The sequence below is a fragment of the Lepus europaeus genome, chromosome 4, assembly GCF_033115175.1.
Source record: "Lepus europaeus isolate LE1 chromosome 4, mLepTim1.pri, whole genome shotgun sequence".
Taxonomy (NCBI): Eukaryota; Metazoa; Chordata; class Mammalia; order Lagomorpha; family Leporidae; genus Lepus; species Lepus europaeus.
In genome coordinates this window covers 110666655-110690264 of record NC_084830.1, presented here as the reverse complement: position 1 = coordinate 110690264, position 23610 = coordinate 110666655, and the positions used below count along the sequence as shown (strand labels likewise).

Sequence of the window (23610 nt, the reverse complement as noted above, 5' to 3'; positions counted from 1 at the left end):
CTTAAATCTACATCTTCGCCCTCCGAGTTCGAGCAGACAGCACTCTGTGGGTGAGCCTGCCTTGCTGTGATCCTGTGCAGCCATCTCTCCGCGTTTCTTTTCTCATGCACTCGGGTCTTCCTCAGGGCTGAGATGCCTTTCTTTCTCTTTGCACATTCACAGCAAAGTAGTCATACAGATATGTGCTAGCAGAACAAGGGAGACCTGTCCTAAGATGACAGCATCATCATCCAATCCCATGGACCAGTCTCTTATCCAAAGTGCCCTTGCAGTGCCATGGTGTGTGTGTGTGTGTGCGCTGAGGAAAAGGAGAGCTTCTAAGTGGGAGGAAGTGTACTGGGGAGAGAGTGTTTCCTGCTGGGTAAAGGCAAAGTGACTTTGGCTGGTCAATGCATGAGTGGGCTCCTGATTGCCACTCACATCTTTGATCTCAGGATTTAGCTCTGGAAGAGAGGCTGTCAATCAAGAAAGACTCCTTTGTTCAGAGCCCACACCAATAAAACTGGAAATACACGGGCATCGCAGAGAGGTTCAGACGAATGCCTTGGGGTCAGCAGTAGGTCAGCAGGAAGGACACAGATGCTTGAGTGGCTGGGGGTGGGGTGGGGCTTGGCTTGGTGTCCTCTTTCAGCATAGCCATCCCTTGAGTATCATGAGGGTTCCATGGCACTGTTCTTCAGTAATTGAATGGCTGTCACCTTGGTTTTGAAAACTTTGAAACTTCAGGCTTCTTGGAAGGAGCCCTTCTTACCTCTCCACGTGTACTTCCTGGCATGTAATATTAAACTTAGTTATTTTATGAGGTGGTAAGGTTCAGTGGAAAGTGCTTTGGGCTCAGAAAAATTGGGGGTTTTAGATGCCATTTTGATCACCTATTGGCTATTGTGTCACAGAGCAAAGTGACACAACATCTTTGAGCCTGTTTTCTCATCTGTGAAACTGGGTTAATGCTGCTCTGTGAGTTTCTGGTGGGTTTATTCACGAGGACTGTGGAGTCCCCAGCACAGTAGTTTACCTGTGCTAAGCCACTTAGTATTATGCTTCCCCTGGACTAATGTAGACATAGCTAAGAAGTCTATGGGCAGTTTCCAGCTCATTCCAAGAACAATGCAAAACCTTCCTCCAGGGATCCCATCCTTCTGAACTGTCTCCCCACTGCCTGCCCTTTTCTTTGTTCCTCTTTCTTCACTGTAATTCCGGGGAAAATGTCATTCATTCGTTTGTTCATGTAATCAACATGTCCATCTGGAGCCTATTGCATGCTAGAAATTGTCATAGGTGCTAGGGATACAGCAGTGATCAAAACAGAGTCCTGACTCCATGATGCTTATATTTAGGTGGGGACATACACACAGATGTGATAAACACATGAAGATACAATGTCTAAGTGGAAAGATAAAGTAGGGTAAGAGAATGTGGCAGAGATGATGCAAGCCTATTTGATATTAACGGTGAGTGTTAGCATCACCTGCACCCACACACAGAGCAAGGTTGGTGGGCTCCTTATTTATGGAGACACATTACGAGTGATGAGCACTAAGGGAGGAGAACAGAGGTCATGAAGAACTGGGGTGGGGGTTGGATCTAAGAGATGGCTGATGGTTAGAATGAGACAAGCTGAAGAGGAGCTGAGAAAGAGAAGGAGAGAGGCAGGGATGTGATATGAAGGGGAGAGAAGGCGAGGGCATGAGGAGTGAGGACAGCCAGAGGGAAGCCTGGAAGTAAGTATCCCAGTGGATGGAACATACCCCTGTGCCTCCTCGTACAGCCTTGGCGACACTGTGCATGACCCATCAATGCTCTTAGTTTTTTTTTTTTTTTTCAGATCTAGGACCTGTGAACCTGACCTCTGGGAGGCCAGGCTGGCTGAAGGAGCCAACATTTCTATGATCCTTACAAACAAATGTGAAGGGAAAAGCCCAAGTCCCTTTCACTGTCCTCCAAATTCTAGTCTGCAGAAGTGACTAGTATTAAACCGGAAATGTATGTCCTGTCTGATCTGTTCGCCTGATTGCAGACACTTAGCATGCATCCTGTTTGCAAGTGAACAGTAGCTTCCTTGTCTTTTTTAAGGAAAGATCTAATATCAAGGTCCCCCTGCCAACACACACACACACACACACAATGACTGCTGGAATATTCTTCCAGCAATGTTGCATCCTCAAACTGCACCATTTCTGTATAAAAACCTCCCTCTTGCCCTCACCATCAGGTTATAACTTTTCCTCCACATGCTTGACACTTGCCTGCTGTTCTCTGCAAAGAAATGGTTTCTGCATTGGGTGTGGACAGGCAAGATTATGTCATTACCCTAGTCCGTCCTTCAGGACCTATCCCCTGAAATGGAATGTGGGTAAGGGCACAGAAACTAAATAATTCACCGTTTGGTGTGCCCTAAAAGGGAGAGGAGTTGAGTGTTATGTTGCCATGGAAACCAGGTTCTGTTTACTAGCAGCGTGTGGCAGATTGACCTATAGGGCCATGGCTCTCAGCCCTGGTAGTACATTGGAATCTCTGAGGCTATCCAAGTATCAGCCCCTGGGCTCCACCCATAACCACTGGGACTTCACTAGTTTTTGTATGGCAGCCCGGCATCTCTGAGTATTTCTTAGGTGCAGGTAAAGGTAGAGAGGTTCTATTGTAGGACAACTCTCCCTGTTCTGATGAATTAGTCATTATCATGAGCATCATATGAATAAATGAATTCAGGACTTTGTTTTCCTTTAATATTGATATAGCATTTTGTTGAAGAAGGAGCCTGCTCCTGTAGCCACCTTTCAGAAACAACGAATCTCATGTCCAACCCATCCCCTTTTCTTCCCCTATTGAACCTGCTTCCTTGTGGGAACAAGCAATGTGAGTAGAAGTCAAGGGATGTTGCTGGCCCCTGTTCTGGGAATATTGCCAGCCTCACAGAGCACCTGTGCACTCCAGCCTTCAAGCAGTTTTGGGGTCAGACTCCCACTTCTCCAACTTCCAGGCAGTCGCCAACCTTTGCCTTCCCTTCTTGGATTGCATTCAACATGCAGATTTATGAGGTAGGGAATGGATGAGGGGTGGCTGGAGTCCAGACTTACTGTAATCACAGAGAAGAATGAACAAAGTGTGCTCAAGGGAGCGTCCAGCACTTCCTGAACATATAACTGGTGTCATCGTTAATGGTGCTGACTTAGGGACCTCATGTGCTTTTCTGTCTAATTCTTCACTCAGCTGGGCCAGAATCTGTGGCTAATGATAGGTTTAAGCAGTCAGGGCTGAGAGTGCCAATCTTCCCTTTGTTCTTGCTGCACGTTGATCAATAGTCACATTTGCAGCACCCTTCCTGTTTGTGTGGGTTGTGAGCCCTGAGGTTGAGAAGTGCTGAGGCAGGAGATCGAGTGAGTCCCAGTTAGGGGTTGGCAGTGAGCAGGGCCATGGATTCTGTCACTTGCTTTGTTTCTCACTTGGTAGCAATGGAATCAAATTTTTGAATCCTTTGGAACAAGACAACACCCTTGGCCATCTTTTCCTGAGAACTTCCCTGGTCTCTAGGGCTGATCTACATTCCCCGCTTAGGTGGCCTGATAGCCATCCCTGCAGTAGATGACAGCCAGTACTACCCCACATTGTTCCCACTAATATGCCTTTCCCCACATCCATTACACACTCACCCTGAGTGCAGGGCATCTCTCATGCATAGCACAGCACTCGGCAGGCTTAAGTGAATGTCTGCACACACAGACGGAGAAATGGAGTGTCTGACAGCAGCCACGCACCTCCTAACCTAACTACACACGTTACATTCACAGAGAGCTGGTTCCCAACCCTTTGCTTCTGAAATGCCTGACCTTGGAAGTGACACTTCCCCTTGCTAATGTTTGTCTCTTTCATTTCTGGAACAGAGCCAGGGACAGAATGTTAGCGTTTTGGCTCCTAATGAGTACTTGGCATGATCACGTACTCCAAGTGTTAGCACAGTGCTGCCCACTCAGTGAGTACTAGTAACCATGCCATCCTCATTGTTGTTTCCATTATGATCTGTGTGCTATGTTGATTCTATCATCATCTGCAAATATGCTAATCAACTAGGATACATGGCCAAAACAACTGTGGCCCTCTTTAATTTAGTATTAATTCTGATTTAAGAAGAACCATATGAGCAGGTGGTTTGTAAAGTAAGAGCACTATGCTGGATATACTGTTAGCACGTGAACTTCAGCTGCCGGTGTTCTGATGGTGGCCACTTGAGATAAGGGTCTCCATCTCAGAAAGGAGGGAGTCTGTTGGGTGGTCAGTTCAGTGACAGTCAAGACACCTTAGCCTGCACAATGAAAAGCCCCTCTTGACTGGAGGGAGCGGCAGTGTAGAGGTGACTTCAGAAAGTTCCTGGAAAATGAAATTTTTTAAAAGTTAAGTTTGGTGCAAGAAATTTGCGTCGTTTTTCCACAACGCACATTCTCCATGAACTTTTTGATGGCTCCTCGCAAGTCTGGGCTTCAAAAAATGTTGGCATCGAAAGAGTTTAATTCCATTTTTTTATGCACTTCTTGAAAACCCCTCTTGTAAGGATGGTCTGCAGCCCACTGTGCCATTGCCATTTCAGAATGAATTTGCACACTCTTTGCAGCAGCCAAGATCTGTGAGTGACCACCAAGATCTCCTCTCCTATATGTTCATCCAAATTTAAAAACTGCAAAGGGAAATGTCTCAACTCTGTGCCAACGCAGGGAAGCCAAATCCCAGGTGTGCCCTTCTGTTCCTGGTCATAGTTGGACACCACAGAGCTGGACTGCTCTGCCTTTCTTTCTCTTCTTTGATGCTAAGCTGCCAACGTGTGGCATGCTGAACAGACAACTAAATCAAGAAGTTTAGATTGAGAACCAGTTCTAAAACCAATACACCTTGGATGGCAGCCACTCGCCTATCAGGCCAAGTCCTGGAGACTGTGTTAAGAAGTGAATGCTAACATCCTCTGGTTGAGAAGTCAGCGCCTCCTCGTGTCCTACCTACTCTGCATTGAAATGAAGGTCTTCCTAGGGAGGCAGTGATGAACACAGTAGATGCGGGCAAGTCATCTTTCATCACTGTGTTATTTTGCTTAGAGCTCCAACCGCAACATTATGTCTTAAAACTTGTCAAATAGTGCACAGTACAGTGACTGCCTAGGAGAAAAATGGCTTCTCCAAAAAATATCAAAAATCAGACATTTCTGGTAGGATGTGACATTATAACTCAAAAGTCCTGCAAATAAATAATAATTAGGAATGACATTTACTCAGCAGAGTGGGCAGAAAACATTATGTATCAGCTACGTTTTTAAGTGGTTGTAGTTTCATGCCTCTAAACACAACTAATAAAAGGCCAGGCCGATAGCCTTTAGGAGGTTAGCATAGATTTTTGTCTTAAAAAGTGACTTTAAAGATGTATTTTTCTGTTTCCTGAGTTCTTTTTTTGCAAATAAGAGCAAAATAGTTTCCCAGTTTTGGGAAAACATTACAAAACCACCTGTCTGCCCTGTGAGAGAAAGAGCAAAATCAATACAAGTTGCATATTGATTATACACACAGAATTAGTCCTAGAATTAGCACAGAATTTTCTGAGACCCAAGAATGCTGCTGCTGCCATACCTCATTTTACAGAGATGTTCTTGTCTGTGCTTCTAGAACAGAGCTAGGCTGGGGGGCGGCATGGGAGGTGCCCAAGGAGAGGCTTGCAAGCTCAGAGTTCCTTGCCAGCCTCACCCCCAGTGCTGGCCCTGCTCCAGAAATCAGAGGTTGGCTGGTCATTTCAGGGAAGGAAACTGAGGCGCCAGCAGGTGAAGTGATTCATCAAAGGTCTCACAGCGCATCAATAGCAGACCCAGCACTAAGAGGGGGAAACAGCCGATTGTGAAGATAATCAAAATGAATAATGACATCTATTCTATCCTGCATCTGTTTCATGGGGGAGGCATGGCGAATCATTAGATCTTTATTGTATGACTATTAGTTATCGGGCTTCTTTTCTTTATAAATTAGCAGACATTTCGGACACTATTGGAAAGACGATTCTTAAGGCTGAGCAATTACAGGATTGCGTGCTCCCCAGGGTGCACAAAGCTCCTGGGATGGGGAGGGGGGTGGGGACATGCATTCCGGCCTTTATGAGTTTGTTGAACCAAGACTGCATTGTCCCCATGAATAATCTCTGATCAGAGGATAATAATTAAGACGTGGCAATGCCCACTTAGTAAATTAGCTAAATTGGCAAAACTCAATTTAAATAGCAATTTTGTCTCCAGCAATAGAATTATAACAGCACCCTTCACTTAATGAGCTAGACACTTAATAATTCAAACATCCTTAGAGAAAAATCAAACAAAGCCTCTCCATCATGGGCTGGGTTTCCCACCAGCTCGCCTGCCTGTCTGCCGCTGCTGTGCCACTGCTCTGCGGACGGGGCACTCAGATGCTCTGTGGGAGAGGCGTGATGTGTGGTGAGCAGAGCAAGCGGCTAGCTGACTTTGCTGACAGACTTCCAGCCAGCTGCCTGGTTTGAATGTGAAGTTTTATTGAAGTCAATCATGCACATTTGTTTATCCATCACCTGTAGCTGCTATCGCACCACAACAGACGGAAGAGCTGAGGAGTGAGTGCAGGGACCTTATGGCTCCCAAATCCTACATATTTTATGATCTGGCCCTTTAAGAGAAGTCAATGAGACAAAGTGTGCTGCACCCTAGATTTGGTCTGCGCCCTGGATCTATCATTCCCTGGGTGTGTGGCCTTCCCTGACCTGTGACTTCCTTAAATGTAGAATGGAGATCATACAGAGTCTGCCTTCTGACAATGCAAGAATCAGGGGAGCAGAGCCATGCTTATCTGTATGTGGCACATAGCCAGTGCTCAGTACAGGGCAAAGGATACTGATAACAATAATGATGGAAGAAAAGTGTGTTGAGTACTCAGTGTGGGCCAGAGGCTGTCCTGAGCTCTTTATTTGCATCAACTTACTTAATACCTACAGCAACCCCAGGAGGTAGGTATTATAATTATCGTAGTTTTGCAACTAGAGAAAGAGTCTTTATCATTCCCTTATCCTTTGTTCTAAACTCACTTATATTCATCTTCTTTGTGTAATACTTCTGCCCAGCTGCATCTCCTCTACTGGATGGAAACTGCCCAAGGGCGAAATTCTGATGTGCCTCATTATGCCCAGGACCCTGCAGGCATCAGGAGAGGCAACCACCGCACTCTCGGTCACTAACCACAATGAAATCAAATGTTCCTTCACTCCTGTGAATAGTGGGTCTGTCCATTCTGCCAGCCCTTTCTTAGTTCTTTGCTTTTATATCTTCTCCTGCCTTTGGTGATATAATGGAGGGAGGGCGTCCCCTGGACTTCACCTCCAAGTGTAGCAAGAGAAAGGGTAAACACTCAGCAGGTGAAAATCCTGAGATCCTGGGAGCCATGAAGTTTTGAAACAACCACACGGTCATTTGTCCAGCTAACATTCACTGTGCACTGGCCATGCGGGTTTTGCCTGCAGGACAAAGTGCTCCCAGCCCCACTACAGCTTATGGCCTAGTTGAGATATGTTTGCAGTAGACTGAAGACACCTACCACCTTAAGCAAGTCTCTTTGTTTTTCTTTCTGTTTTTTGCATAAAAATAAATGTGTTCTTCCTGGGACCTCCATGTCCAAATATTTGTTTTCATATAAAATTAGATGTTTAAAGTTCTTATAAGGACCTTACCTCTCTATTAGTATCTGTGAAGGGCATAAGAGAATGGGGAGAGTCACCCTCTAATTTGCTCCTTTTGTATATCAGTTGTGGCATAGGCACCTGGCTCATTTATAACCTCACCACAAACCTGTAGGATAGAGACAGTCTTTTCCCAATTTATGGTTGGGAAAGCAGAGGCTCTGAGCATTGAAGTGACTTGCTTGATGCTACCTGGCTATGAAATGTCAAAGTTATCCTTTATTTTCTATAAACTCTATATTCCACATTTCCCTAGGAGTTTTCTATTTTTTTTTTAAATTTTTATTTGTTTACTTGGCATGCAGAGAGAGACCAGTCTGCTCACTGGCTCACTCTCTAATGCCTGCAAAAGCTAGGGCTGGGCCAGAGCAAAATAAGGAGTCAAGAACTCACTCCAGGTCTCCTGTGTGGATGGCTCAACTGCTTGGGCCATGGCCTCTTCTCCAGCATCTGCATTGGCAGGAAGCTGGAGTCAGGAGCTAGAGCTAAGAATTGAAACCAGCTATTCCCCAATGGGGGACAGAAGCATGTGAACCCACCCTGGAGTTTTCTAACTATGTTCTTCAGAGTCCAGGGGGTGACTGTGGGGGGAAGGGTTATACTAAGTGGGTCCCAGAATCCCCAGCCCTTCACTGGAGCAACCCTATGCCACTGTTTTCCTTAGCAGTGTTCTACTGAGTGTTAGCAACAGATCTGTGGCTTTAAAAAGGAAATGAAGGCCGGCGCCGTGGCTCAACAGGTTAATCCTCCGCCTTGCGGCGCCGGCACACCAGGTTCTAGTCCCGGTCGGGGCACCGATCCTGTCCCGGTTGCCCCTCTTCCAGGCCAGCTCTCTGCTGTGGCCAGGGAGTGCAGTGGAGGATGGCCCAAGTGCTTGGGCTCTGCACCCCATGGGAGACCAGGATAAGCACCTGGCTCCTGCCATCGGAACAGCGCGGTGCGCCGGCCGCAGCGCGCTACCGCGGCGGCCATTGGAGGGTGAACCAACGGCAAAAGGAAGACCTTTCTCTCTGTCTCTCTCTCACTGTCCACTCTGCCTGTCAAAAAAAAAAAAAAAGGAAATGAAAAGGATGTTGGGAAGAAAGTGGCACTCTATGGAGTGCCCACTCTATGCCAAACACTATTCCAGTGATTCTCAACTGGGGGCTGTTTCATCCCCCCCCCCCACCAGTGGACATTAGCAAAGTCTGGGAACATTTTTGGTTATCTCATCTTGGAGTTGCTTCTGGTGTCCAGTAGGGAGGAGCAGTGCCTGCTGCTGCACAAGACAACCCCCAGCCCTAACAGAGTGCCAGTAGTGCTAGCATTGAGAAACCCTGCTTCCAGGTGAAGTGTTGGTCCTTCAGAAGTGAGCACCAACAGAGAGCGTGCCCTGCTGGAGATGGCTTGGTGAGTGAAGGCAAGTTCATGGAGTCAGCCACCCCTGAGTCTTCGATCTCACAAATGAAAGAGAGCAGATGATAAGAAACCCTTGCTGGGGAGAGGGCAGAGGAGGCTGAGGGCTGTGGAATGCAGGGGAAGAAAGAAATGTCCTAGGCGCAGGTGCCATGGACACCTGCGGAGTGTGGGCAAGTGACTGTTCTAGAACATGCAACAGGTGAACTGTGTGGTGAGGAAAGGAAGAAGAATCTAGATGTGGCAGAACCTTGGCCATCTTCAGGGTTCTGGACTTTACTCTAAGCTGAGGGAGCCATCAAAGGGTTTTCAGCAGGGCATGGCATGACTCGGGTTGGGAAAGATCATGCTGACTGTTGTATGGAAAACAATCTAGAGGGGGCACGCATGGCCACAGGAAGGAGGCAGGCATTTGCATAGCAGAAGCTTTCTTGGAGTGTGTGTGTGGGGGGGGGGGGCTCTTTCTCTCCCACTTCCTGAATGGGGACATCTCCCGGGGCTGCAGATTTCACTTTGGGCTGAATTGCAGGGTCTCTGTGCGGCAGGAACTCTGTCACCTGTAAATGTCAAGTCCCCCATCCCTCTTTCCAATTTAAAAATATGCACATTCAAAAATAAAGCTCCCCCGTACCATGTGGGCCTCACATCTGTTGTGCAGTTGCAAAATCACAATTCCACTGCCGCCGTGAGTGTGATGAGCTGAGGCAGTGCAACATGAGAGGATGCAGGCCTGTCTCTAATTTCTTTCTTCTTTATTGACCTTTTCCGAGGTGTCAGAAAGCAGATTCTCTCATTAAGATCTTGACACCTGAGAAAGTCTGCAGTATATCTTATTTATGGCGGAGTGTGTATGGGTGATGGAGAAGGGAGTTAAAAAATCAACTGTCAAGGCAAGAAAAATATCTTCCTCTCTTTATTCTCTCTCCCCAGTGACTTTTGGCTACTCTGAATCATCAAGTGCATCCAGGCCTCTCCCATGGTCTAATTAACTTAGAGGCAGACTGAGTAGGAGGGGGAGAGAACTGAAAACACCCAGGAACATGGGTCTGTGGAGCCGGCACAATGCATTTCTGATTAGCAACGGTTCACGCACTCGTCCGTGAACCACACAGATGTTCAAGTGGGATGTCTTGAGGTATTGAGAGATTATCATAAATTTGAACTCGTTTGCAAGCATCTATTTCCATATTTTACAGAAAACTGTAATTTTCCCTCGCAACTTCCCTCTCTGCTGAGGAGGAAGAGTTTTTCACCAAGATGACACTGGCTCCATTGGCGGTAGCTTTTCTGAGATGTGGGTTCGAGGCAGATGAGACTGGGCCTTACTCCCGTGAGCAACACGGAGAGACAGAGGATGCAGTTTCTGCCTTCCCCCTGGGAGAGACCCCATGCACTCAGAAAGCGGCTAAAGCACCACCCTGCCTCCTAGAAGGTCAACTGTCTGGTACACGGATCTCTGATGCTGCCGGGCCCTGGTGTGAATGCCTCTGTTGTCACTGACCACTGCACACGCTCCCTGTAAGCACACACCACAAGTCTGCTTACTCAGCTGAAATGATACCCATCCCTTCACAATATCACTAGCATGAAATGTGAGACCAGCAGTAAAATATATGGTAAACTGCGTGCATACAACAAACATGGCTGTTGATACCAGTAGCTGACAAAGAGGAGTGAGTGGAGGGCTGTCAGGTGCGCTGGGTGAGCCTGCAGGTCTCTGGCGCATCTCTATTCCTGGCCCAGAGGGTAAAGGTGAGTTGCCCCCATACCCAGACCACGAGTTTCCCTGCTTGCTAACCTATCCGTGCAAAGTCAGGTTTCAGCTTTGGAGAATGCTTCAGGAATGTGAATTGGATGAATTGGCTTTAAAATATTCATCAGTACCTTCCCTGATTTCTCTTGTGGAACGAGTAGAAGCAGTAGTCTGTAGTCTCATTGCCACCATGACATCCAGGCCCCATGGTCAGGACAGTACCCTGGCCCCAAACTTGTGGCCCGAAGGCTGTGACTTACGGGTATCAGTTTTATAAACATGAGTGTTGGTTGCTAACACTTAGAGGCTAGGGGATTTCACCTTTGGAGGCAGATTTATGACTTCTTTGCAGAAAGCACACAGCTCCACGTTTCTGCATGATGACATTGCGTGTTGCCAAGGAGCAGTGGTTCCCAGGAGACTTGGAATGACTTTGAGTCACCCTCAGCTGCTGCTGCGGCTGTTGTTTATCCTCCTGGCCCCCCAGGTGTTCAAGTTTTCAGGCTACAGGCAGTGGTACCTGAGGGATTGTCCTGGGACCTGGACATCACCTGGCAGCTTGTCAGAAATGCACATTACCAGGCCCACCGCGCCTTCCTGAATGGGGACATCTGAGGGCAGGGCCTGAGGACTGAGCCCTCCCAGTGATCCTGCTGCTCCTTACATTTGAGAAACCTTGCCCTGGGATAAGGGACAAGAGCTGGGAAGTGAAGAGAACTGGTTCTAATGCCATCTCCGCCACTTCACTCTCTCTGAACATTTAGAAAAGTCACTCTCCTTATCGAGGGCCCATTTACCTTCTCTATGAAGTGAGAAGGTCGGGCTAATTGGTTTCCAGGGGCCTTCTGGAAACCTTAGCACGGTGTGATTCTATAATTTTGCAGGTCTGTGAACTCATAATTAGCATTTAGAAAGCCCTCACCGTGTGCCTGCACCCAGCTCAGCACTTTACCTGGATGACATCCTTTAACCATGGCTGGGCCCATGGTTCCCTTGGAGAGCCCATTTAACAGCAAGGCAAAATGAGGTGCAGAGTGTGGAGAAGGCACACTGGAGTCCCTGCCTCCCAAGGCCCTGGTTCTCTGCAAGCCAGAGAACTGCTCAGCCCTCGTCACCCTGATCGCTTCCTGCCACCTGCCCATGTGCACAGGTGTCGGAGAGGCACTGCCTATGGTGCCGTGTGGCCCGGGACACCTCGGAACAAAGCTGGCAGATCCTTCAAGATGTAGCAAGGATTGTCAAACCTATTATATGACAGGAGTGGCCTCTCCCTGCCTGTGACAAGGAGCAGGCACAGATTCATCCCGGGAGAGATGCTAAAGGCACGGAGCAGCGCAGGAGACAGGGAGGCAGAAGGGACAAGCACCCAGCATTGTGTGCTGAGTACCAGCGAGGCTTTGCAGTTCCCTGATCTTCGGCAGCATTCTAGCTCTGTCCCTTATGAATGGTGTGACCTTGGCAGAGCATTTTCTAACTCCTAGCCTTGGTTTTTCTGCCTGTAAAATGGGGACACTGGTACCTGCTTAACAACAGCTGGGAAGATTCACTGAGCAAGGGAATCTTCAATCTTCCTAGGTATTGTTTTTTAACCAGAAAGGTACTGTTAGTCCCATTTCAAAGATGAAAAACCCCAGGCTCAGAGAAATGAAGTGGGTTGTCCAAAGGCCGCTGCTAGTAATTGGCTGGCTGCATCCGCAGGTTGCATCAGCCTCCTTACACAGGCACTAAGAAGGGATGCTGGATGTGTTCCTGCCACTTAAAAATCATTCATCCTCCCAGCCTGCAGAATTCTTCCTGCTGGATCTCTCAGTCCAAGCCTCTCCTCCAGCAGACTCCACCTCTGGTTTTTGCTTGTTATTTTGCTTTGTCCATGAGCTCAGTCCCTTGTGCAGCCTGATTTTTTTCCTGGCTTTGGGCCCCAAGACTTGTTGTTATTTGCATAAGAGTCACCCAAGGTATCGATGTGGTTCTTTTCCCGAAAAGTAAACATCCTCCGCCCTGCTGGCTCCAGGAAGCCACAGGAGCCTGGCCAGGCCTGGAACAGCACCCTGATATCACCCCCTTTATTCCCTGCTGCCCCGAATCCATTTACAAACTATCAGCTGAGTGCAGCACCCAGAGCCAAAGCTGGGCTTCCCCAAGAGGACCTGGTTCATGCCAACAGGCGATCTCAGCAACAATGACTATGAGGAAGTCCTTCTGCCCCAGAAGGAGGAGGAGACCCACGCTTCTGGTCACTTGCACAGACCACGTCTCCAGCCCCACCAGATCATTCTGGAAGGCCAGAGCCCTCCTCATCCAGCACAACCTGCAGTATCAGGAGGCAGGTATCCAGGAGAGCTGTGTGCTAGCACCTCTCATTGGGTGATTGAGAGTCCCAGAGGGCTCTCCAAGGATATGAACTTATCATTAGCCCATCTTCACATTTGGAGGAAAGCGCAGCTGAGTTTTGGAAACTGGCCTTTACCACAGTTCCTGTGCTGGGCACCAGGCGGGCAGAATTCCAGAAACACCCACAAAGAACTGGGCATGCCAACGGAGTCATGCGTTCCCTTCTTCATTTCACCCATGGCTGAGGACTCACCATGAACCAGACACCGTTTCAAGGAGTAAGATGGGCTGGTTCCTGTTCTCCTGGAGCTACATCACAATGGGGAGGAGAGAGGCAATAAAGGAACCAACCACATAGGAAAAGTAATTTCACACAGTGATAGGTGATCTGAAAGTCATACAACAGGAGCTTGTCATTACCAATGACCTGGGTTTCAAAGAAGCTAAGTGAGACTGAGTGGGCAGGAGAAAGCTCCCAATGGGGAAAACCTTTTGCCTGGACTTGAATGTCAGTGCGGAGCCAGTTATTTGGAGATCTGGGGGCATGGTGTTCTAGGCAGAGGGAACAGCATAGGCAAAGGCCATACAGTTGGGAAGTTTTGCAACGCTGGAGAGACGAAATGAAGGCCAGAGGTGCTGCAGAGAGGCAGTGAGTACACAGATGTTGGAGAGAGTTTATAGTGTATCCGACACTGTTCTAAATGCCCTACCTGCAACCTGCATTTATCCTCACTCAGCACTTGAGCCCCTGTTATTGGTTTGGAGGCTGGAGTTCAGAGATTACTCTACCTTCCAAGGTCACATCTCTATTGAATGCTAAACCATGATTTGAACCTGAGCAGTCTAACAGTAGAACCCATACTTTTAGCTAGCATATTGTACAGTCACTGTGAACTTACTTGAATGTATTCACAAACTAGGCCAAGATTAGGAAGAAGAGCTGAGTCTTGGAAGAGGCTGGAACATTTTCCAAGGGGAATTAGGAGCAAACTGGCATCCATTGACAGTCCCAGGCTGGGTGCCAGGCACCAGGCTGTGTGTTTCCCATCCGTTATCCTCATGCTGACCTCTGAGTCAGAGTTCACTGGTCCCTTTCTACAGCAGTGAAGGCAGAGACTCAGAGAGGTAAACGACCTGTTCAAAGCCAGGCGACTCACAGCAGATTGTCCCCCATCAGCTGCCTGGGCTTTCTGGGTCCCCCTCTCAAGCCACTTCCTTTGTGCTCCATATTCATTTTGCTCTCACCCTCTAAGAAGGATGATGAGTATCCCAGTGCTGATGAAATCGTCACCATAAGTGCATTTGTTTTAGGGGGGCAAAAACAGCTGGCTGTCAACGTGCATGCATTGTTCTTCAAATTGTCTGTTATCTGGAGGAGAGCAACAGGCCTGGATCCTTCACTGTCATGGTGCCTGCTGGGCGAGCAGGAGCACACAGACCTCCCATAAATAAAAGATAAATGCCACACAATGCCACATGGCACCTTCTCCAAAGCTTTACCTGGGAGTCTCTGCAATTGCCAGAGACAAGGTCAGGAACTGCCATTCTCACTCCATTTGGGATTTACCTCCTGGAGCTGAGCCCACCTTGGGGAGACCCAGAGGACCCCTCCTGGGAGGCACCAAGGGAGGCAGCAGCCGCCATTGAACACACACCCTCCTTGTTTCCTGCTCTAAAAATTCTAAGTGTGGGCCTGCGCCATGGCTCACTTGGCTAATCCTCCGCCTGCGGTGCCGGCACCCCGGGTTCTAGTCCCAGTTGGGGCGCCGGGTACTAGTCCCGGTTGCTCCTCTTCCAGTCCAGCTCTCTGCTGTGGCCTGGGAGGGCAGCGGAGGATGGCCCAAGTGCTTGGGTCCCTGCACCCGCATGGGAGACTGGGAGGAAGTACCCGGCTCCTGGCTTCAGATCGGCGCAGGGCCAGCCGTGGCGGCCATTAGGGGAGCGAACCAATGAAGGAACACCTTTTTTCCTCTCTCTCTCACTAACTCTGCTTGGCCAAAAAAAAAAAAAAAAAAAAAAAATTCTAAGTGTGGACATCCCATCGGGCAGCTTCTCTAGTTCATTCCTTTCACAGTCTTTGCTGTATGTCGCCTGGGCTCCCTGGACACAGAGGGAACGGTACAGATGGAGTCCTGCTCCCGTAGAGCTGAAATTTGGTGGGGGGCAGGGAGGATTTCAAAACCTTTTTAAAAGAAGGGTAAAGAAACATGTCAATAAATTAATTTCAAATGATGATAAAGACTATGAAGAAGAGAAAGCAGGGTGATGACCCAGCGAGTTAGAGCAGAGCAGGGATACGATTATTTGTGTTTCTCTCTGATTTTTCATAACCAGAGATTCTGCCTCTCCCATCTATCTCTATCTCTGTGTCTATCATCTAGCTACACACATGGATAGATACACATGCATTTATGTCATCTTTCTAGGCCTGGCTGTCTCCCTCCCTCCTTCCTTTCTCCCCTACCTTGTTCCTTTCTTCCACAGATGATTTTCACACCCAGGCTGAGACCCTCTGGGTGGTTTGTCTCTTTCTGTTTCTGTTTCTGTTGATGATCAACAGAGCCTCAGGGACCGGCACCTGGTGATTCCTCCTCAGTACTGAACACACCAACAGGTACAGCAAGCGTTCGTCAAATTACCAAATTAAAAAATTCCCCATACTAGTCGTATATCCATCCAGTAACTAAGGTATAAGAGAAGTTGCTGCATGCCCCGTCCCCTTATCTTAAAATAGCTGTTTTTGAAAATGGAGGATTGTTAGTAGGTGGAAAACAGAGAGATGTGTCATGAGATGTGCAGATAAAGGGATATAGCCCTATATTTGAGTTTCGAGTTTCAGTGGCATCTTTTTGAATATTCCAAAAGTCCAAGGCTGTTCGCTTCATGAGTCAGTTCCCAGGTTATTAATTTGACTTCAGAAACATTTGCTGAGGGGCCGGTGCTGTGGGTGCAGCAGGTTAAGCCAATCCCTGCAACACTGGCATCCCATATGGGTGCTGGTTCAAGTCCTGGCTACTCCATTTCCAATCAAGCTTCCTGCTATTGCACCTGGGAAAGCAGCAGAAGGCCAAGTCCCTGCACCCACATTGGAGACCTGGATGAAGCTCTTAGTTTGGGCCTGCTGATACAGGCATTTGGGGAGTGAATTGGCAGATGGAAGAGGTCTCTCTCTGTGTCTCTCCCCCCCCCTTCTTTCCCCCTCTCTCCCCCTCTCTCTCCTTCTCTCTCCCCTCTCTCTCCTCTCTCCCTCTCTCTCTCTCTAGCTCTGCCTTTCAAATAAATACATCTTTTAAAAGCTTGCTGAACATGTGCTATGTGCAGAGTGCGATAGGAATTCACTGAGGAGAACATACCTGCCCTTCTGTTTCACACTTGCTAGGTGGGAGACCATAACTGGGCAGACTCCAGTGTAGGCAGAAGTAGACACACAAGGGACTTCAGGAAGTTCATAGGAAATGTGTGTGGTGATGCACTAAATACACCTGGGGTTTCATCCTGTATAACCCCAGCAGTAGGTACTCAGTGATTCTCAAGGCAGTGCGTGTCATCATTACCATCAAATCATCTTTATGGCCACAAATAAACTAATCTGTTAATTCCATTTTTCCATGAACTTTTTGATGAGCCTTCTGAGGTGCAGGGGAAGCCTTGTGGCAACCTTGAGAGGTGAGAGCCCATCCCCATGCCTTGCTGCTGCCTACAGGGGTAGCCTTGGACTTGTGACTCATGGGTCTGTTGGTGCAGAGGGAAGGAGAAGTGGGGAATAGCTTGGAAAGGTGGCGAGATGCAGGAACTCCAGACTGAATTCGGCCTTCGTTTGGGACCACTGGCAATGAGAGCACAATGGCTTCTTAATGCTGGAGGTGATGCTGATGGGATGCTGAGATCAGGTTAGAGTTGATTTCTCTGGGCCGTGGCTCACAGAGCAAATAACATGTTTAATGTGATCTTTAAAATAAATTACAGAGATCAAAAGGCAACTGAGAAGGAGAGGTTCTGAGTGTACACAAAGGTGTAATGTTTCAGAGTTCATCTAATTAAAGGAGCCCCAGACGCAGGCTGTTGCCCTGTCATTTAAGACGTGTTGATAGAAGAGTTTCAGGTCTCAATTTTGAAGTGAGGAATGCAAATAGACTCCTCAACATACATATATGCTCACACCAGTTAGTAACTCTCCCTCAGTGTTCTTTTTAGAGCAAATCCTGGTTTAGATTATCCTCTGGCAGACTTCACTTTCACAAGGGGAGATCAAAGTCATGGTGAAGGAGGGTTTGGGGCCTTAGGGGATCGCAGATGCTCCACACCACGGGATCTGTGCTCTGTGTTCTGAAGGATGCTGCAGTCCATCTTGCAATGTTCTCACTAGATGGTGGTAGCCGTTGTCACCCCCTTTCTGTCGCGTTGTCATGAGATGAGGCAGGAACCATCAAAGCACTGTAGTTAAAAGCTTGGATGCCGGAGCCAGACTGTCTGGGTTCAAACTCCAGCTCTGCTCTTCCTGGCTCTATGTCCTTGGGGATGTGATTAGCTTTTCCAAGCCACAATTTTCTCCTGAGGGAGCAGGGTGGACCTACCTCACGGGGTTATGTGAGGATTAAGTGCACTGATATATGCAAAGGGCTTAGGTGGTGTCTGGCATATTCTAAGAGCACAATAAATATTAGTATTATCTCAGCATAACAGCCTTTTCAGACTTTCAAACAACAGAAGCTTTCAAAGGATAAAGGTGGGTACACAGGAGATTGCCATGCCCCCAGGTTCTAGAGGTTTGTGTTTTGGGTGCATGGCCTGGCTCTGTCTGGAGGCAGAGGGCCGTTCACTGTGGGCTGTGCCTGTCTCTATTTGGGTTTTAGTTCACGCACCAAGATTCCACTGTGGATTTTCCCTGTGACAGGAGGCCTCGGGTGTGCTGTTTTCGCCTGTGAAGAATCTTGTCTGGTGTCGTGTTTATCTGGGGATTTGGTCATTATTCCTCCTAATAGCCACATTCTGTCATGGCATTATTTGATCTCTTATGATTGTGGGAATACCAGGAGCAGACTCCATCCCCAACTCTGTGAAACTAACTGCCAGCCCAGGGAGGCCTCATCCCTGACCTGGGCTTCAGGGCCCCGAGTCTGCTGGACTGGGTTGGAGGTTACACGCTCTTGGTCAGTGGGGAAATGTGGCCCATGGTGTTTTGACTGGCCCTCACAGTGTTAGCCAACTCAAAAATATAAAATTAAAATTGGGGGGGGGGGGGCTTGTGTTGTGACATAGCAAGTAAATTTGCCACCTGTGACACCGGCATCCCATATAGGCTCTGGTTTGAGCCCTGGCTGCTCCACTTCCTATGCAGCTCCCTGTTATGGCCAGGAAAAGCAGCAGAAGATGGCCCAAGTGCTAGGCCCCCTGACACCCATGTGGGAGATCTGGAAGAAGCTCCTGGCTTCTGGTTTCATCCTGGCCCGGCCATGGGGAGTGAACTAGTGGATGGAAGATCACACACACACTCTCTCTCTGTAACTCTTCCTTTCAAATAAATAAATAAATTTTAAAATTAAAAATTTTAAGTTGGCTAGGAATATGTAAGCTTTGAGAGATCTCACACACATGTCCATTCTTCCAACTGCTTAGCAGTCAGACAAGCTGGCATTCCTAGGCCTGGCCTGCTGTAACTGATGACAGCTGCCTGCTGTAGGGAAGCCACAGCCCTCACTCTCCCTTTTCTCCTCCATGGTTATCCCTCTAGCAGGTTCAGAATGGAGGTAAGTTAAAGGGAACTTTGTTTAGTCTCAGTTATTTAACAAGTGTGGGAAGACTTGGGTTCTTAGGTTTCCTCATGTGGATGGTGCAGGGGCCCTTCCAGCTTTCCTTCTTTGCCATGCACCTTCCTTCTGAATCTGGGGCCACCAACAGATGGTTTCTTAGTGCTTCCAAATAACATAGTGCATGGCAGAGTCAAGACTTGGATCCAGATCTTCTAGATACAAATCTAGAACTCTTGTCCCTTCCCAAATTAGTCTTTGGGAACAAGTACTTCTGACTCACCAAGAGAGTCTTCTATATGGCACCTGCCCAATTCTGAAGTTCAGAGGTAAATAGGATAGAACACCTGGCTCAGCATCTCACCCAGATCCATCTGGTGCATCCATTTATTCAACAAGTTCAACAGAAGAAAGTGCTTGAGTATTGGTGGTAGCTTATGGTGAAGATCCAGGGTTCATTATTAATAATAGCAGTATAGGCCGGCACCGTGGCTCACTAGGCTAATCCTCCGCCTTGCGGCGCCGGCACACCGGGTTCTAATCCTGGTCGGGGCACCGATCCTGTCCCGGTTGCCCCTCTTCCAGGTCAGCTCTCTGCTGTGGCCAGGGAGTGCAGTGGAGGATGGCCCAAGTGCTTGGGCCCTGCACCCCATGGGAGACCAGGAGAAGCACCTGGCTCCTGCCATCGGATCAGTGCGGTGCGCCGGCCGCAGCGCGCTACCGCGGCGGCCATTGGAGGGTGAACCAACGGCAAAAGGAAGACCTTTCTGTCTGTCTCTCTCTCTCTCACTGTCCACTCTGCCTGTCAAAAAAAAAAAAATAGCAGTATAATTTTAAGCTGCTAAAGTATTTTACTTTATTTCCTTTCTATCTAAGGCATGACCTATTATCACCATTTAACAGATGATGCCACTGAGAAATGGTAAAGTGAGATCGCATGGCCAAGATGCAGGCACCAGGACCAGAGCACTGAGCTCGCAGTGCCGCTGCCCACACCCACAGACTCTGTGTTGTCTGGACAATCTCTCAGCCAGAAAGTGACTCCTTTTATACAGATGACACTGTCAGTGCTGATTGTTAAATATTCCTATCATGGCAGCATGTAAAAGAGACAGCATTGTAGTTAAAGTTGCCCAAACCCTGTGGGTTTCTCCTACTATTGCAGAGAGATGGATGCTTTCTTTTGCCCCTGAACTGTGATTATGAAAATGGAAGGGGGGAGGAAGCCATCAGAGGACTAAAAATCTCTCATCTTTGCACATAAGAATTCACAGTACAGAGCTTTCCTGCACACAGCACTAGGAGGAAACCTGTTCTCATTCTACCAACTTATTCATTTAGCAATTTATTGAGTACCTACTGTGTACCAGATGTTCTGCTGGCACTGAGTGTGAAAAAATTAGTGCTACATGATCTGCCCCAGGATAACTCGATCTATTGCCTGGGTCTTTTTTTTTTTCTGGAAAATTTTCATTATGCTTTCTCTTTAAACAGAGGACAGAGAAGCAGCCCTGAGTCAGTTTTTTGTCACTTGTCTCATGCTGGGGTCCTGTTCTCAACACTGCCCACATGAGGGATCTAGGCTGCTTGAGCCCAGAAGCCTTCCAGGCTGAAACTGCAGTGTTTCAGCCCATGGAACTGTGCAGGAGGAGACAACACTGGTGCGTTAGCCAGAGAAACCCAGCTAAGAGACCAGGGTGACAGAAAGGGTGAGTAGCACCCCACCCACTTTTCCTGAGCCCACGGATATCACAGCTCTGGCAATTTTGCCTTTGGAATCTCAGCATCTCAGGTAGGGGGTTGTCATTGCTTGAAGCTTCCTTTGATGCCTTTTTGATCTTGGATGGAGAGTTACCATGTGTAGAGTGAAGCCTCCAGGACTAATAAGTAAGGAAGGGATGAATAGGTGGATGGATTCCTACACAGAAATAGAAAAGCAAGGACAAGGTCAAGGTCAAGGAGGTTGCACACTGAACTCTGAACAGTGGGTCACAGGAAGAAGAGGTCAGATACGGAGCACATAGTAGGTTTATGGCAAGAGGAGGAGGACTTCACTTTTATATCCAGTGTACTTCTTACTTATCGACTTGTTTAACCAGTATGTATATATTCTGAATTATAAGTGAATTTGGCCTCAGAACAAGACCACAGCATGAGTACTAGCTAGCTTTCACTACTTCTAAGAGCCATGTGACCCTGGGCAATTTGTTTAAAATCTCCAAACCCCCCATTCCCTTGTTTACAACATGGGGATGGTTGTAAGGTTCAAATGAGATTAAATGCTATATAAAGTGCTGCCAGAGGGCTCGATGTCAATCAGCTCTTTATTATTATTATAATTATTTGCAGTATCAGTAGCATGTAGGTGGTGCTGAGTCTGGTAGGGGGTGTGTAGGCACAAAAGAACTGTGGAGAAGGGAGCAAGTAAAGGCAGGACCTAGCAAGAGGTGGACTCCATGTAATGCACTGCGAATTGCACTCCTTATTTATGGACACGGATGTTCCTGCCTTCTCAACCTGCTTGTACTTGGTTTCCCTATGGAAACACCTGGGGGTGCCAAAGCATCTTATATGGCCAAGTGGAGAAAGGCACGAGCCCTGGAACCATTGGCTTCCCCATCCTGGCAATGCTGCTCATGTGCACACGTCCTTGGAAAGGTTGCTTACCTCTGAGTCAGTTTCCTCATCTCTAAAATGTGGATAGTCCCTTGGTATCCTGCTGGGTTGGTTCTAGGACACCCTGCTGCAGAAACCAAACTCTGTGGATGCTCAAGTCCCTTTCAGAAAATGGGGTGGCATTTGCATTTAACCCATTCACACCCTCTAGTATACTCTGTCATCTCTAGATGATTTATAAAGCCTAATGCAAGACATATGCTATGCAAGTAGTTAGAATGTATTATTCAGGAAACAATGACAAGAAAATACATCTGAATGTGTTAGGTACAGACACAATTTTTTTTTTCTCTAAACATATATGATCAGCAGTTTTGTGACTCATGATGCTGAACTCTGAGATATGGGGGTGAGGGGACAGAGGTGACAGTTGCAAGGGGATCCACATTGAAAATTGCCTCAAGGATTAAACACATTTATGTGTGCAAAAGACTTAGAAGAGAGTCTGATACTAACTAATTGCTTAGTAAATACTCTGGTTCTCCGGCAATTTTAAGACTTTCAAGGACCCTGAGAACTCCTACTTTTGGACATTGCACCCCACATCTTATTACATATGTGGAAAGTTACCCACACTTCATGTTAATATCATTTTGCTATAGCAGATTCAAAAGTGTTTATGACTTGGCTTTCGAAGGCGTTTGGCTGTAACTCATGGCTGTGATCCCTCAGCAGTCAGCAGACATATTTGAACATCCTTTCAAAGTGAATGAGTCTAAGGAACAAATTGTTTTCAAATGGAATGAAATTTTTATGAATATCAAACTTAACAATTAATGATGTTTATATAACATTCCATTATGTAGACATTTAATTAAACATTTATTCATTTTGATTTTGCAATCTTCTCATTTTATATTTTGAAGCACACACACATAAAAAAACATTTTTAAGGCCCCAGGCACTATTTGAAGGCAGTCAGCCAATGACCGAAACCCCTCCGGTCACCCTCCCCAGAAGCCATAGCTCTGCATAGCCAGGCAGGGACTAGATGTAGAAATGACCCACCAGCACCAGCTCTGTCCTTGCAGTTCTATTTGTGGAATGCAAACTGGAGTCCAGCACACATGCCAAAACATGTTTTAATGGCCAAATGCAGAGTCCTGCCCCACCCAAAGTTTTTCTTTCATTCATTTGACCTCTTATACATCTCAAAATGGTCTCCAGGGAGTAGCTGCCAAAAGCAAGGGGAGTCATCTCATGAGTGGCCAATGTGGCCAATGCTGGGAAGGCTCAGATGAGTCTACTGGGCTGCACTTGTCTGCAACTTGATGATAAAATCAATAGTGACTTGAACTGCCAGCCAGGGGAATATCCATGAAGTATAAGGAGGTATTTCAATTTATGGGGATTAAGATGGCGGAGTAGGGAGGGGGAGCTTCCTGCTCTAGTCTAGGAGAAGATGTTTTTCTGTTTTTTTTTTTTTTTTTTTTGACAGGCAGAGTGGACAGTGAGAGAGAGACAGAGAGAAAGGGCTTCCTTTTGCCGTTGGTTCACCCTCCAATGGCCGCCGCGGTAGCGCGCTGTGGCCAGCGCACCGCGCTGATCCGATGGCTGGAGCCAGGTGCTTCTCCTGGTCTCCCATGGGGTGCAGGGCCCAAGCACTTGGGCCATCCTCCACTGCACTCCCTGGCCACAGCAGAGAGCTGGCCTGGAAGAAGGGCAACCGGGACAGGATCGGTGCCCTGACCGGGACTAGAACCCGGTGTGCCGGCGCCACAAGGCGGAGGATTAGCCTATTGAGCCGCGGCGCCGGCCTGGAGAAGATGGTTTTAAAAAAGTGAAGAGAGTGCAGTCTTGGGGAAGAGTTAGAGAGAAACTGACACAGGAAATGCTACACAAATTAGAGGGACACATTGAACCTACATGGAGGGCGTGGACACGCGCAACTCAAGATTCCAGCAGCCAACAGCCTCCACACCAGCATTGGAGTGTGAGTTGAGACCAGACTGCAGCAGCCTAAGCCACTGGTGACAAAGCTGCAGA

The 23610-nt window shown here is 47.7% G+C and overlaps 1 protein-coding gene across 1 annotated transcript in view; it reads left to right on the top strand.

Annotated features, from left to right (window-relative positions):
- The window catches only part of DOCK2 (dedicator of cytokinesis 2), a 439395-nt gene that overhangs the window by 282564 nt on the left and 133221 nt on the right, over positions 1-23610 (top strand). The window lies entirely within an intron of this gene.